The following is a 13,786-nucleotide window of genomic DNA, read 5'->3' on the forward strand; positions in this document are numbered from 1 at the left end:
AATGCTGAACTAAAATCTAAGAACAACATTCGCACATAGGAGTTCTTTGAGTCCAGGTGGGTGAGGGGTGATGGAGAGCAGCAGAAATGGCATCCTCTATGGACCTGTTTGACCTGTATGCAAACTGAAACGGGTCATGGGAGGGGGGAAGAATGGACTTAATGCTCTGCATAACCAGCTGCTCAAAGCATTTGATGATGGTGGAAATCAGTGCTACAGGCCGATAGTCATTATAGTTAGATACAGTAGTAACATCTATTTGTAATATTAATAAATTTAAACCATATTTTACAATCATTATCTCTTTTTTCTTATGAAGGAACATCCATAGCCTCTGTCTTTGTAACCCTTCATTATTTATTTATTTACTCCAGAGGATGTGTCTTCATGGCCTTCTAAGCTTTCTATGGCATAGTAAGCAGGTATGTTGGATTATCGATTGTCACCTCAAGTTAGGCTGGGTACATAAAGTTTTGGTAATGCAGTAACAGATGCAATCATTATTCAGTACTTACAGAGATTAGAAAAAATACCAATCCAAATAATCAAAAAACATTTTTATTATCTTGAAATTTCACATATTTAATTTTGAAAGCTCATTCTCATGAGGTTTTTGGTTTCCTATTTATGATGTATGCTGATTATTCAAGAAGTATATATTTAACAAAACTTTAGCAAAAAATCATACTTTGAGCATAAGACTGAATAACTGACATGAAGATTATGTAACACAAATAACGTAAAAAAAATTTCTTATTCTGTGGATGTATGTCATTGTACAGAATTGGTCGCTATTGGTTTCTATTATATCATTACATTTTTTTTCTCAATTCTGCACAAAAAAATGAGATTAAAACTTTTATGAGCTACATGGAGTAAGTAATATATGTAAAAAAATATAATTTTAGGGTGGAGAATTTCTTTAAGGAATGTGACAAGGCCAATGTCCAGTTTCTCAAGCTCCACTTCAGATCATATTTGGCTTTTTCAAGGTGCTTCTCTTTTTAAGACGATCTTTGAAGTCTTTTTTAAGAGGTATTGTATGCTCTGTATGATGGGAAACCCAATTGAAAGTACTGAGATGAGGAAGCCCAAAGAAATGAGATAAAGATGTAAAGTACTGTTGAAGAAGAAGTTGTGTAAGGCATTAATACTAGACACCTGGACAGGATCATTGCTATCAAACATTTTATGTTAAATCTAGCCTCGGATGTACATGTATGTTATAAAAATTTACCTTGAATAAAGGCATTTATTATGATGATTTTATTATAGTAAAGTACATGCAAAATAAGAATAATTCCTGTAAGAACATAATAAATGTGACTAACAAGAAGACGCCATTTAGACCATCAGGTTCATCCAAATTTTGTTTTCAGCTCTACAGCATACAGTAAACTGTGGTATTGCTAAGGGGAATGTGGGATAAATTAGTACAATGTAGACTTAGTTTATAAATGACAGTTTTTTTAAATGTCATGCTTTATTTAAATAATACTGTAAAACACTGTAAATTTCTATTTAAAAAAGAGTCATTGCAGAAGAGCATCTATGGATTAATGTTTCTACAGCCTCCATCACCTTATTTTCAATTACATACAGGTATTGTCTTTATGCATTATCTCACACAAAGTCTTGTTAGCAAATCTAGAAAAAATACACCTGTGAAATCACAAAGGAAAATGGGTTGGAGGAACACAAATAATAATAAAGCCATGATCAGTTCTCAAGTAGCACGAATGAACTGTCATCATTTTATACTACAGATGAACACATCACCTTGCCTCCTCGGCAATACTTACAGTTTACACAGAATCTAATTTTGTTTGTGTACATATAAAGTGGATTCAAAAAACATTCTGACCCTTTCATTTTATACATACTTGATTGTTTTCTGTATTAAATGTTAAATAGAAAAGTTTGATGTTTGTGCTCACAATCTGCTCTCATAATAATCCATCATGATAAACTGAAAACAAAGGTTTTCAGAAAGGTTTACAATTAATTAAAAAATCAAAAATTCAAGTTTATTAAGTTTGACTTGATTGTATGCAATGTTACTTACTATACTGTGCTGTTAAAGTAAGTCTTGATTGTATGGAATGTTATTTTCTTCAAATATCTGAAATCTCTCATTCAAATATGTATTCAGACTCTTAATTCAGTTCTTTGTAGAAGCCCTTTTGGCAGAAATTACAGCTGTGAGTGTTCTTGGGATAAGTTGCTGCAAGCTTCCCACAACAGGATTTCAGCAGTTTATCCCTTTCTTCCTGGCAGATTCTCTCAAGATCTATTAGACTGAATGGGAAGCATCTGCAAACTAGCATTTTCAGGTCTCTTCACAGATGTTCAATGGGAATTAAGTCTACGCTTTGGCTAGACCATTCATGGACAGTCAAAGACTCTTCCCAAAGTCACTCCTGCACTGTCTTGGCTGTATGTTTTTGGTCATTGTCATGCTGGAGGTGAACCATCACCCTCGTCTTACGTCACAATCTCTGTATTTGGCTGCATTCATCCTTCCCTAAATTCTGACTCCTTGTCCCTGCCACAGTGAAGCACCCCCATAACATGATGCTTCTACCAGCATACTTCACCATGGGGATGGTATTAGGCAAGTGATGAGCAGTGCCTCTTTAGATGTTATACTCATAGTTCTGCCTAAAGAGTTCAATATTTGTCTCATAAGACCAGAGAATATTTTTCCTCATTCTTTCAGAGCCCTTTAAATGCTGTTTGACAAACTCTACCATAAATTCCTGATTGATAGAGTGTTGCTGAGATGGTCATACTTCCAACAGGCTCTCGCATCTCAGCAGATGACTTCTGAAACTTTGTTAGAGTGACAATTGGGTTCTTGGTCACACTCCTAATCAAGTTCCTTCTTGCCTGGTTACTCAGCAGTTTGCCCAGACAGCCAATTTAAGAAAGAGTACTGGTGGTTCAAAACTTTTTTCATTTGACAATTATTAAGGCCACTGTGCTCCTAGGAACACTTAAAGCTATACAAATTGTTTCATGCACCTGCTCTGATCTATACCTCACCGCAGTTTGGTTGTAGAGGTCTACAGAGAGTTCCCTGCTTGTTTTTTGTCCTGACATACGGTTTGAATTCAGAGTCCTTATATACACAGGTGTGTGCCTATGCTCAGTCAATTTAGTTTGCCAAAGATGGACTCCAATCTAGTTCTACACACATCTTAAGGATAATTAAAGCAAACAGTATGGATCTCACTTAAATCTGGTATGACACCGTAAAGTGTCAGAATGCTTACCATATACTGTATACTGTAAATGAGATATTTCGGGTTTTGATGTTTAATAAATTTGCAAAACCTTCTGAAAACATGTTTTCACTTCTCATTATGGGTTATTAAATGTAGATTGATGGGCAAAAATGGCAAATTTATCTAATTGAAATTGAATCTGCAACACAGCATAGAGAAATTAAAGGAGTCTGAATTCTTTCTGAAACAATTGCATCTGAATACATAATATCATAATTTCACATCATCAGAGCATCACTCAGTCAGGCGTTTTCATTAGTCTCTTTTTGGCAAAACTCATTCCAGATTATAGAATTAAGGAACATGCATTTGCTGCTTGCTTTCATTATACACCGTTATGTTTTATTGTAAATAGATGCCGATCTCCTTCATAGCAACATATGGCAAATAAGAAGAACAGTGTGAATATGAATGAAAAGTGAGAGTAAAGCAATCTGGCTTCTGATGAATAAGGTGCACTTTGAAGAATGTGTGTTATAGTATGCCTGCATTCATTTCATTTGTTACTTTGTGTAAAAGTTATATTGTTGGTGTTCAGGCTATAGTTTATGATTAAAAATCTGGTCATGAGAATTTGTGTTTTATTGTTTTTTGCTGTAGCTAATGTCACTGATGAATGCATCTATCATCTGTTTCTAAAAGATTTTTCCGAAATGTCCCCTTACCATATAACCTAAGGCACAGCTTTTCAAATAAAGCAATTATATTAATCAAGAATTAAAAAAAAAAAAGGTAATGGTTGGCTGGTTGCTCATTCAAAGCAGAATTATTATCACAGGTCATATGGAGTATTGTCAAAGAACCCTCATTTTAGTTGTCAGAAAGAGGCACTGCTTATCATGTGTTGAGGTGGTGTCCAACCCCTCTTAGCACAGTGAAGTTATTGGTCTCCAGATGTTATGCCAGTTGCAGAAAATATGCCCAAAGTCATCTTTTCCAAACCAACCACCCCAAGTTTTCCACTGCACAACTAATGAAAATGGGCACACTGAAATGGTCAACATGTCACTGTGCTTTTGTTAAGATTATGTAAATTAAGGGTATAACTGAAAATCATAGGAAAATAGTGTAGTTTGATGCCAACTTAATTGACTGTCATGATTGTTCCAATTAAGTTAAAGAAAACCTCACAAACAGCAGGTCTATTGAAACCCAAACGTGGAATCAGGCTTTGGAATGGTGTTCACTTGCAACTAGTCAATAATATTGTTGATCGCTGAATGGTTGGGCATATCTCTCTATTATAAAAGAAAATCTTGAGACGAGACGAGACTATTGCCAAGAGATTTTTTCAAGTTCCACCCTCCTATCAACGATTTACGGTTAAAGGCCCATACCCATGGTCCTCTCACCTCTCATTTGTTTGAATGCTTTTGTCAAACACAGTTCCTGCACTGTCAGCTCTTATACATTTTTACATGTTCCTCTCTTTAAGTTCCCAATAAAAGAAGACTTACTATGTCCAAATCTTATTAAAGAATTTCATCCTGAAGGTTTATCAACAGAAGAAATGAGTACGCAGGCAATCCTAGCACCGTGAAACAATGAACTCAAATGAATTAATGCGAAAATTGTCGATCGGTTACATGGCAAATTGGTTAAATGCATATCAATAGACTATGTTGAAACAGTTGGTGGTAATTGTGCGGAAGATGAAAACATCAACTTACAATATTCCATAGAATATCTACAACCGTTAACACCGTCCGCTCTTCCACCCACCGAATTACTGTTGAAAGAAGTATATATCGTAATGTTATTGCATAATTTATGTATGAGTGATTGGTTATGCAATAGGACAAGATTAGTTGTATTCAAAATTGGTCGAACAATTCTGACTTGTAAAATTTTAACAGGCGACAAGAAAGGTAATGTAGTACATCTTCTGCGGATAACCTTAGACACCAAAGGAGATCTTGATATGCCATTCGTATTAAAACATTTACAGTTTCCCGTTAGAATAGCTTTTGCTATGACAATTAACAAATCACAGGGAGAAACATTTTAAAAAGTTGGTTTATTTATTAGAAAGAAAGAAACAATATTCACTCATGGGCAGTTATACGTTGCGTTGTCGTGATGTAACTCCAAACACGGAATCAAAATTCAAAACGATACTGATGTAAAGTTAATTCCAAATATTGTTTTTACTGAAGTTTTACAGTAAAAGTGTAAGTTTAAAAAGTGGTTGAGTATTAATTTCAAAGCCAAACAGAATGAAAACATATAACGCAAAGAATACCCCTAATGCAACATGAAACATAACTTTCTATCAATTTATTACGTTTTACTATTTATTAATATGGTTAATTACTCTCTGTAATGTAAAATAGTTAGGTCTATTATGCATATGTAACAATTCCCATGAAAATAACAATTTGCTTAAATTGTATTCCCCATACACGAGCAGCAGAGCCGCGAAGTGGCTAGTGTGTAGCGTCTGCACGAGAGTTGCTGAGCGAAGTGAGCAGGGGGCAGATCACCCTAGTTATCGATATAAATAAACATCTTCAATTGGTATCAAACATTTGCCAAACTGCAGCTGTTACTTTTTTTTTTTAATCTGTCAGGCACTCATATTCTCAGCTGGAGGTGTGTAATGGTAATGACTTAAGCTAGTTTTGCAGTTGTGCGCTGTAGTTGAGGAATGCATCTTGATCAGTACATCAGGTACAAAGTTTGAATGGGAAGATCGCAGCTATATGTGGCTTTGGAGCTTGCAGATTCTGCATGCTGATTGTTTCTCACTCTTTACAGTGCTTGTTTAGGATGCTATCTAAAAAGCGATCACTCGCTGTGGAATTTTGAGACTTTGCCATTTATATGATGGAATGTCTGTTCATACAGTGGATGACTGTTTTCCAGGCAAATGGAAGTTGTCAGCAACATTAAAATATTTTTCATTCACCATCAATTTTCCTAAATAGCTTATTCTTGGCAGAGTCGCAGGGCAGCTGGAGCCTATTCTTTTTGGTGTTATATTTTACATATCCTAAGCAGTGAGATTCAGGCGCCAAAAAAGGAAAGTGGTGGAGTGGTGGTTCTTGTTTGATATTGTGGGCAGTGCTTGATGTGTACCAGCAGTGCTCAATACTTCATGGGAATTCCCCACTTCCTTAAATATCATGCACTAATATACACACTTACCAACCTTAAAAGTATTTCCCCCTGCCCTGTCATATAAAAGCAATAATGAATTGGGAGTTTCAACTTCAAGCACTGCTTGTGGGCAAATAGGGATGTAATTGTACTGTGCACACAAGATCCATCCATCATCCAACCAGGTATGTCCTAAGTACAGGGTCACAGGGGTCTGCTGGAGCCAATCTCAGCCAACACAAGGCACAAAGCAGGAAACAAACCCCGGGCAGGGCGCCAGCCCACTGCAGGCACACAAGATAATAAATTTAAAATAAACTGATTACACTGTATATTCTAAGCAGTGCCTTATGTTTTTTAAAAAGCCAGTACCATTGTCCTTTTGCATATACATTAACACTCAGCATTTTGTGCCACGTCGTTAGCACACATGATAAGAAAAGACAAAATGTGCTATAGCCAAGCTACAATGAAACAACGAAGTACACTTTTTTGTATAAGGAAAGAAAAAGATTTTAGAAAGAGAACAACTGAAGATGCTGGCTATGTTTGAGTGAATAAAAGTAATTAGTAACTTCTAGTTTCCTGTTGGTACACATTTATTCAGATCCATTTTACGTGGCAGATCTAATTTCTGGGGTTTGGGCCAGTATGGCATCATGATTTGTAGCAATTTTAATTGAACTTGAAATGAATTCTCTTTGGATCATTGTAATAACATTACTAAAAATGGCTATGTGTGCTGGGTTGCAGCAATCCTGCATCCCTAGCTAAAATGCCCAAGAACCACTCCCCCATAACATCTTGAAGAACACTTTCTACAATACATGGGTTGAGCAGCTAATTATTCATAATCTACAAACATCTTTCCATCTAACCCAACTCATGTAACCCAACAATGGTATCGGACATCATCAATATTTTGAAATGACAGCATGAATTTTTAAGACATTGCAAGTGTCTGGTGGCTTGGTGACCTGCATAGTTCATGTAGGTTGAGGCAGAAAAAGTTGTGTGGAGTTTTCATGTCAACCCACCAACCACAAGGGAAAGTGTAATGGCAAACAAGACAATACCGACTTGTTCTTTTGAAATGAAGTGTAAATTGTATTGGAGTTGGGACTCATTTGGGTGGTTAAAAAAAGGCTACGTATAGCCAAGTTCACCAAATTCATGGCATTGTCTTTTGAACCAGACTTCATCAACCAAGGTAGACTCTCGCCTACTCTAAAGTTAAACCACCAGAAAGACCCCAGACAAATGCAGAAATATTCTGACACCTCAGGTTTGTGCTGTACTGTTTGTAATGTTGGAGGAGAGGGATACCTCATTGTGACTGTGAGTTGCAGCTGACGCATTTTGGTAGCAAGTAGGCACTGAACAACAATTTTGAGGTCTTCTGCCATTACAGAGACATCTGAGTCAGTGTTCAAGAGGGTACTATTTACTGCCTCAGTAGTTTTACTAAGAGACATCAAAACTTAATAAAGAGAATGAGAGTGATACCCGGAAGGGCATAATTATTAGGAGGAACAACATTCCTGAATCCAAGCAATGAGTTGTTACTGAATTTCTGTACTGCTCATGGAGTGCCCATAATATGCACCTTTGTTGTACACAAGATTTCACGTGTCCCTGAATACCTTGGGGAAAAGGTGAATGATCAACTTTGTAGTTATGTCATCTGATCTGAGGCCATATGTTCCAGACAGTTAGCTAAAGAGAGGTGCCATACTATCATCTGTTCACCAACTGGTAGAGAGCTGACTTTTATGTACAGAGCACCTGCTGGACAGACCTGGAAAACCCATACTGGCATTGAGGCCATGCTAGAAACACCTAGAGGATGCCTAAAAGGAGGCAGTGTCAGAAATAATAGATGGAGTTGTGTTCCTCCCTGTGGCTGAGGAATCAGTGATGATTAAAAAGCTCAATAGTGGCAAAGTTACAGGAATAGATGAGGTGTGACCAGAGAGGTTGAAATTACACAGGTATTGACTAAGGCACATTAAACAGCTTTACATGTAAATCAGGGATGATGTTTGGAATAGACTGGCTTATGGAGGTAGGATAACCTCATTATTAAAAAGAAGACAGAATGGCGTGTTCCAATTATAGAGGAAACATACTCTCTGCCCCCTGAAGAAAGCCTGTGACAGAATACTAAAACAGAGATTCATCCAACAGTTGAACCTCACAGTCAGGAAAAGCAAAATAGATTCCACCTTGGCCTTGGGATTGTGAAGCAGCATTTTGTCCTTGCACAGATATATTAGAGGTCGTGGGAGTTTTCCAGTCCTGTCTACATGTGTGGTGTGGACTTGGAAAATGCTAACAACTTTATACCCAGTAGTCTCTTGTAGAAGGTGCTATAATAACAAGGGGCCACTGTGACAATGCAGGTTTGGCTCCACGCTCCCATCGGCTGTTAGGGAGCCCTTGAACCCAACACCGTCGGTAATGTCACCGATGAGCTAGACAGTGAGGACAGAAGAGGAGACAGAGCAGCAAGCGGGATTGGTGCCAGACTTTGATGAACCCACGTACCCGAGTCTGAGGAGGACATTTTTAAAGGACAGAGCTTTTTATGGACATTTATTTATTGCTGGTTTTATTTGTCTTTTAAAGAGTTCTTATTCTTTTAATGTTCTGTTTTTATGAAGGGGAGCTTGGGTTGGTTTTATTGTGGGGATTAATGGTTTTAGTGCTTTTATTGTTTTAGTACAGTGTAGAGTGGCCGAGCTGTGGATCTGGTCTCCAGTTGTATAGGGTTGGTAGTGGCGTGGAGCCTTCCCATGCAACTGGAGTCTTATGGAGGGTGGAATGTGGTGTTATGGGTCCACAGCTCTTCCAGCAAAGGCCAGTTTGTTTTTAAATAAATAATCGCCGCACTCGCAGCTTAGCGAGGGGGCATGGTAACTGTAGCGAGCCACAGTGCGATCTGCGGTGTGGGCGTTTCTCACCTAAGTGCACAGGTGAGAGACTGCCCACATCCGTGGTCGTTCCTGTGGCTAATGGGCTGCAGCTGCCATGTCCTCTCCGCATATATAGAGAAGCGCGAGCAGGTAAAAGGGAGAGAAAGAAGTAAGAGAAAAGAAGTAGAAGAGAAAAGGAAAGAAACGGAGGTTGCAGGAGGAGGCAGGAAGCAGTGGAGAGAGAAAGTCGGTGCAGGAGAGTGAGCAAGCGAGTGCAGGCTCGTGCAGCAGCTGTACAGGTAGCTTGGGTGTTAGGTCGACACCCGAGGAGTAGTAGTAGTGGTCGCTCCCGCAGCGTTGATTTTGAAGGGCGGGAGTGACCGGAAGATGGATGACTCTCGCATAAGGCCGCGGACGGCAGCGGGAGTTAAGACTTGGGGTGTGTATTCCCCAGCGTGAGCGCCCCGGTCGCTGAGGAACCGAAGTCGTTGTCTAGAAGAGCGTACCGGAACCAGGGGTCGGTGAGGCGATCCAAACAGCTGAAGCAGGCAGAGAAAAGGTCAGCTGCATGTAGGGCGACTCTCCGGTAGAACAGCCCAGATGGGTGTAGCAGGGGAGCCACCAGGCTAAACGGAAGACATCGGGCTTTTTGATTTTAACATATTGCTTCCTGTGCTATTTTACCTCGTGGTTTTTAGAAGAGTTTTTCTATTGGTTTTAACCTCCACTTCACAACTGTTTTATGGATAATGTATTTATTGAATGAACTGCACAGTACTTTACTTTGAACACTGTTTTGGATTTGTTGTAAATAAAAGCACTTAGCACTTTTAAACCATCCCCTTGCTCATTGTTATTGCCTCACTGTCTAGCTCATCGGTGACATTACCGACGGTGTTGGGTTCAAGGGCTCCCTAACAGCCGATGGGAGCATGGAGCCGAACCTGCATTGTCACAGCCACTGCTAAGTACCATTCAGTATCTGTATTTTTGCAGTAAGAATTGTGTTTCCATACTCAGTACTAAGTCAAAACCATTCAATGTGAATGTAGGACTCTGCTAAGTGTATATCTTTACTCCTGTCCTGAAGATTCCCAAGGATAGGATATAAAGGTGCAGCTGAGTTTTGGCAAGTATCCAGTTTGTCAGGATTATTATAAGGCACAGTCCACTGGGGAAGGCCATGGAGCAGACCCAGGACATGCTAGAGGAATAATCTCTCTCTCTTGACTATCCTGAGAGTGTCTGGGTATTTCCAGACACTAGTAAACCCAGAACAAAACTGATGATGACAATAATAATGAATAATGATGTGAAATAAGATTAAGTTTAGTATTTAATTTTTATTAAACTCCTGAGCATATTCATATACAGTATGTAATAACTTATTAAGCCTTATATATGAGTCATAACTGCTTTATTCTCATTCTATAAAGACATTACTTTTGGTTCAACACTTTAAACCCTGTCATGTAAGTGTCTCTTCTTCCTTCAAGACAAAAGCAGCCAGCCTCTGCAAAAGAGTCATTTAGGACATATAATAAAGTCTGTATGCTTACCTGACTTGTCTATTGCTTTATCTTCACATGTCGATACCTCATTGGCCTTACTAGTGAAGCCTAAAGGCTTTGATGCTTCCTTCAGTTTTTACTCACTTAAGAATCTTTGACATATGAGGTGTGCCATATTTAGTAAAGCTAATGGCATGAAGGGCTCAGCCATTAACCTCAGTAAAGAAAAGCAAGGCCTGGTGCATTCAGAATGGCAAGGGACAATATTTCACCATGACAGGCATTAGCAATGAATAATTAAGCTTTTAATACAATGTTCTTGTGGTGAGAAGGGAAAAAAAAGATAATTTTACAATTGATGGTCCTTAAACCCTATTCAGCATTATTACCACACATTACAGAGAAAAGAGCTTTGATAAAATAAATAGCTTTTTGATGGCCTGGCCAAGGTAGTTATGGTTATTAGGTTCAGAATCTTTTCATGATGGAAGTGGAGTCCCACAGAGAAGATTTCATGAAAAATTTAAGAGAAGAACATTTACCCTGGAAAGGTTTCATGTATGAAGTCTGAAGCTTGCCTCAGGTCAGATGTGTTTTGATCAGACATAATGCTAACTTAATGTCACTGAAATAAATACTTAAGTAGCTGCATTTTAAACTGAACTAGATTTTTGTTTCTTTCATTTAATTGAAAGCCCTTAAAACAGCAGGATGCTGTGTGAGATGGAAAAACCTGTACATAGATGGGTTAGTTTTTTTATTTGAAATATTTAACTGGAAGTAACCTCAACTGTAAAATCCCATTTAATACAGTGACCTTAACAGCAGAAGTTTCAGTACACAGACTGGAGCTCGTCTACAACCAGTGCCACTCAGGACACGGAATTGGACATTGAAAGGTACACCTCTTCTGTCCTAGATATCTGTCCTGTTAGACATCTGGCGCCGCCGTGAGTGGCAGCCTTTTCAGCAGCTCCGTGTATGACTGTATATGTATGTGTACTTTTCTACTTTTATTTTTCTATTTTTATTTATTGATCACTGCTATTACTTTATTTTATGTGGATTCGTTCCCTGGGCACACTTACTTTTACAACGTGGGCATGGATTTTAACACGCCGAGACTCGCCTATTCAAGTACTCAACTTCAGGCGCTGAGAACAAATGCCAGTGCCGGTGTGGTTCCATATTTACCCGACGAGGTAAGAAGGCTGTATCGTGGCAGCAGAGCCGGCACTAAGCTAAAAAAGAAGCAGCTTGCGAGAAAGTGGCGTTTCAAGCCTTCGGTGCATTCTGTGATTCTGGGAATGTGAACTCAATCTCAAATAAGATCGACGAACTGGCTGCGCTGGTGAAAAATGTCAGGACCTACAGAGAATGCAGTTTGTTGTGTTTTTGCGAAACCTGGCTAAATAACACCATCCCAGATGCCAACGTGGAGCTACCCGGGTTTAGCACAGTTAGAGCGGACAGAGATGCAAGTACCTGTGGGAAGCACAAAGGAGGAGGACTTGCTCTCTATGTTAATACACGGTGGTGTCACTCTGGACATGTTAACGTCAAAATCTCCACTTGCTACAGGGATATTGAACTGTTGGCCGTAAGTTTACATCCCTACTACTTGCCCAGAGAGTTTGGACATGTCATTGCTGTTATCGTTTACATCCCTCCTCGGGCTGACGTGGAGTCAGTGAGTGACATCATCCATTCTGCTGTTGCTAAGTTACAAACGCAGCACCCTGAGGCGCTTGTGCTAATCGCTGGAGACTTTAACCATGTGACGCTGGACAAAACATTACCTGCATTCTCCCAGTATATGGACTGTAACACCCGGGGAAATAAGACTATTGATTTACTGTATGCAAACGTTAAAGACGCATACAGCGCCACCCCGCTGCCTGCACTTGGGACAGCAGATCATAACCTGGTTCTGTTTCAGCCTCACTATAAACCAAAAGTTAGAGTCCTACCTGTAACCACACAATCATTCAGGAAGTGGACCCCAGAGGCTGAGAATACTCTGAGAGAATGTTTTGGAATTACAGACTGGGATATCCTGCAGGGATCTCATAGTGAGAACATTGAGGAGGTTGTTGACTGCACTACTGACTACATCAACTTCTGTATGGACATTGTAGTTCCAGTAAGAACAGTACGCTGCTATGCTAACAACAAGCCATGGATTACAAGTGACATCAAGGGCCTTTTGAACCAGAAGAAAAGGGCTTTTAAAGGCGGTGATCAGCATGAGCTCAAGCGCGTGCAGAAGGAACACTGAGTCCAGCTCAGGGCGGCGAAGGAGCAGTACAGGAGAAAGCTGGAGCAGAAGTTGCAGAATAACAGCATGAAGGAAGTGTGGGATGGGATGAAGATAATCACTGGCTGCAGCTCGAAGCGGGGTACCACCATTGAGAGAGACGTGAAGAGAGCAAACCAAATGAACAACTTCTTTAACAGGTTTGACCACCCTAACCCACTCTCACTGTCACCTTGGAGTATTGCACCCTCCACACATCCTTCTGCTGATACCAGCAAAGGAAAGACATCCCCACCCATAATTACAACAGCGCAAGTGAGCAGAGAGCTGAGGAGACTTCGTGCCAGCAAAGCAGCGGGTCCAGATGGAGTATCGCCACGACTGCTGAAGGTCTGTGCATCGGAGCTGGGGGGTCCTCTACAGCGCATCTTCAACCTGAGCCTGGAACAGGGGAGAGTCCCGAGGCTTTGGAAAACATCTTGTATCACCCCAGTCCCAAAGGTATCACGTCCTAGTGAGCTGACTGACTTTCGGCCTGTTGCTCTGACATCACATGTGATGAAGACCATGGAGAGGCTGCTGCTTCACCACCTGAGGGCACAGGTTCAACACGCCCTTGACCCTCTGCAGTTTGCATATCAGGAGAAGGTGAGAGCGGAGGATGCCATCATCTATATGCTACATCGATCCCTCTCTCACTTGGACAGAGGCAGTGGT

General features: G+C 39.8%; 1 pseudogene; it reads right to left on the reverse strand.

Annotated features, from left to right (window-relative positions):
* LOC127527077 (uncharacterized) overlaps window positions 1-13,786 on the reverse strand; it is a 60,589-nt pseudogene that overhangs the window by 22,902 nt on the left and 23,901 nt on the right.

Source organism: Erpetoichthys calabaricus, chromosome 3, assembly GCF_900747795.2.
Source record: "Erpetoichthys calabaricus chromosome 3, fErpCal1.3, whole genome shotgun sequence".
In the NCBI taxonomy this organism is placed as follows: Eukaryota; Metazoa; Chordata; class Cladistia; order Polypteriformes; family Polypteridae; genus Erpetoichthys; species Erpetoichthys calabaricus.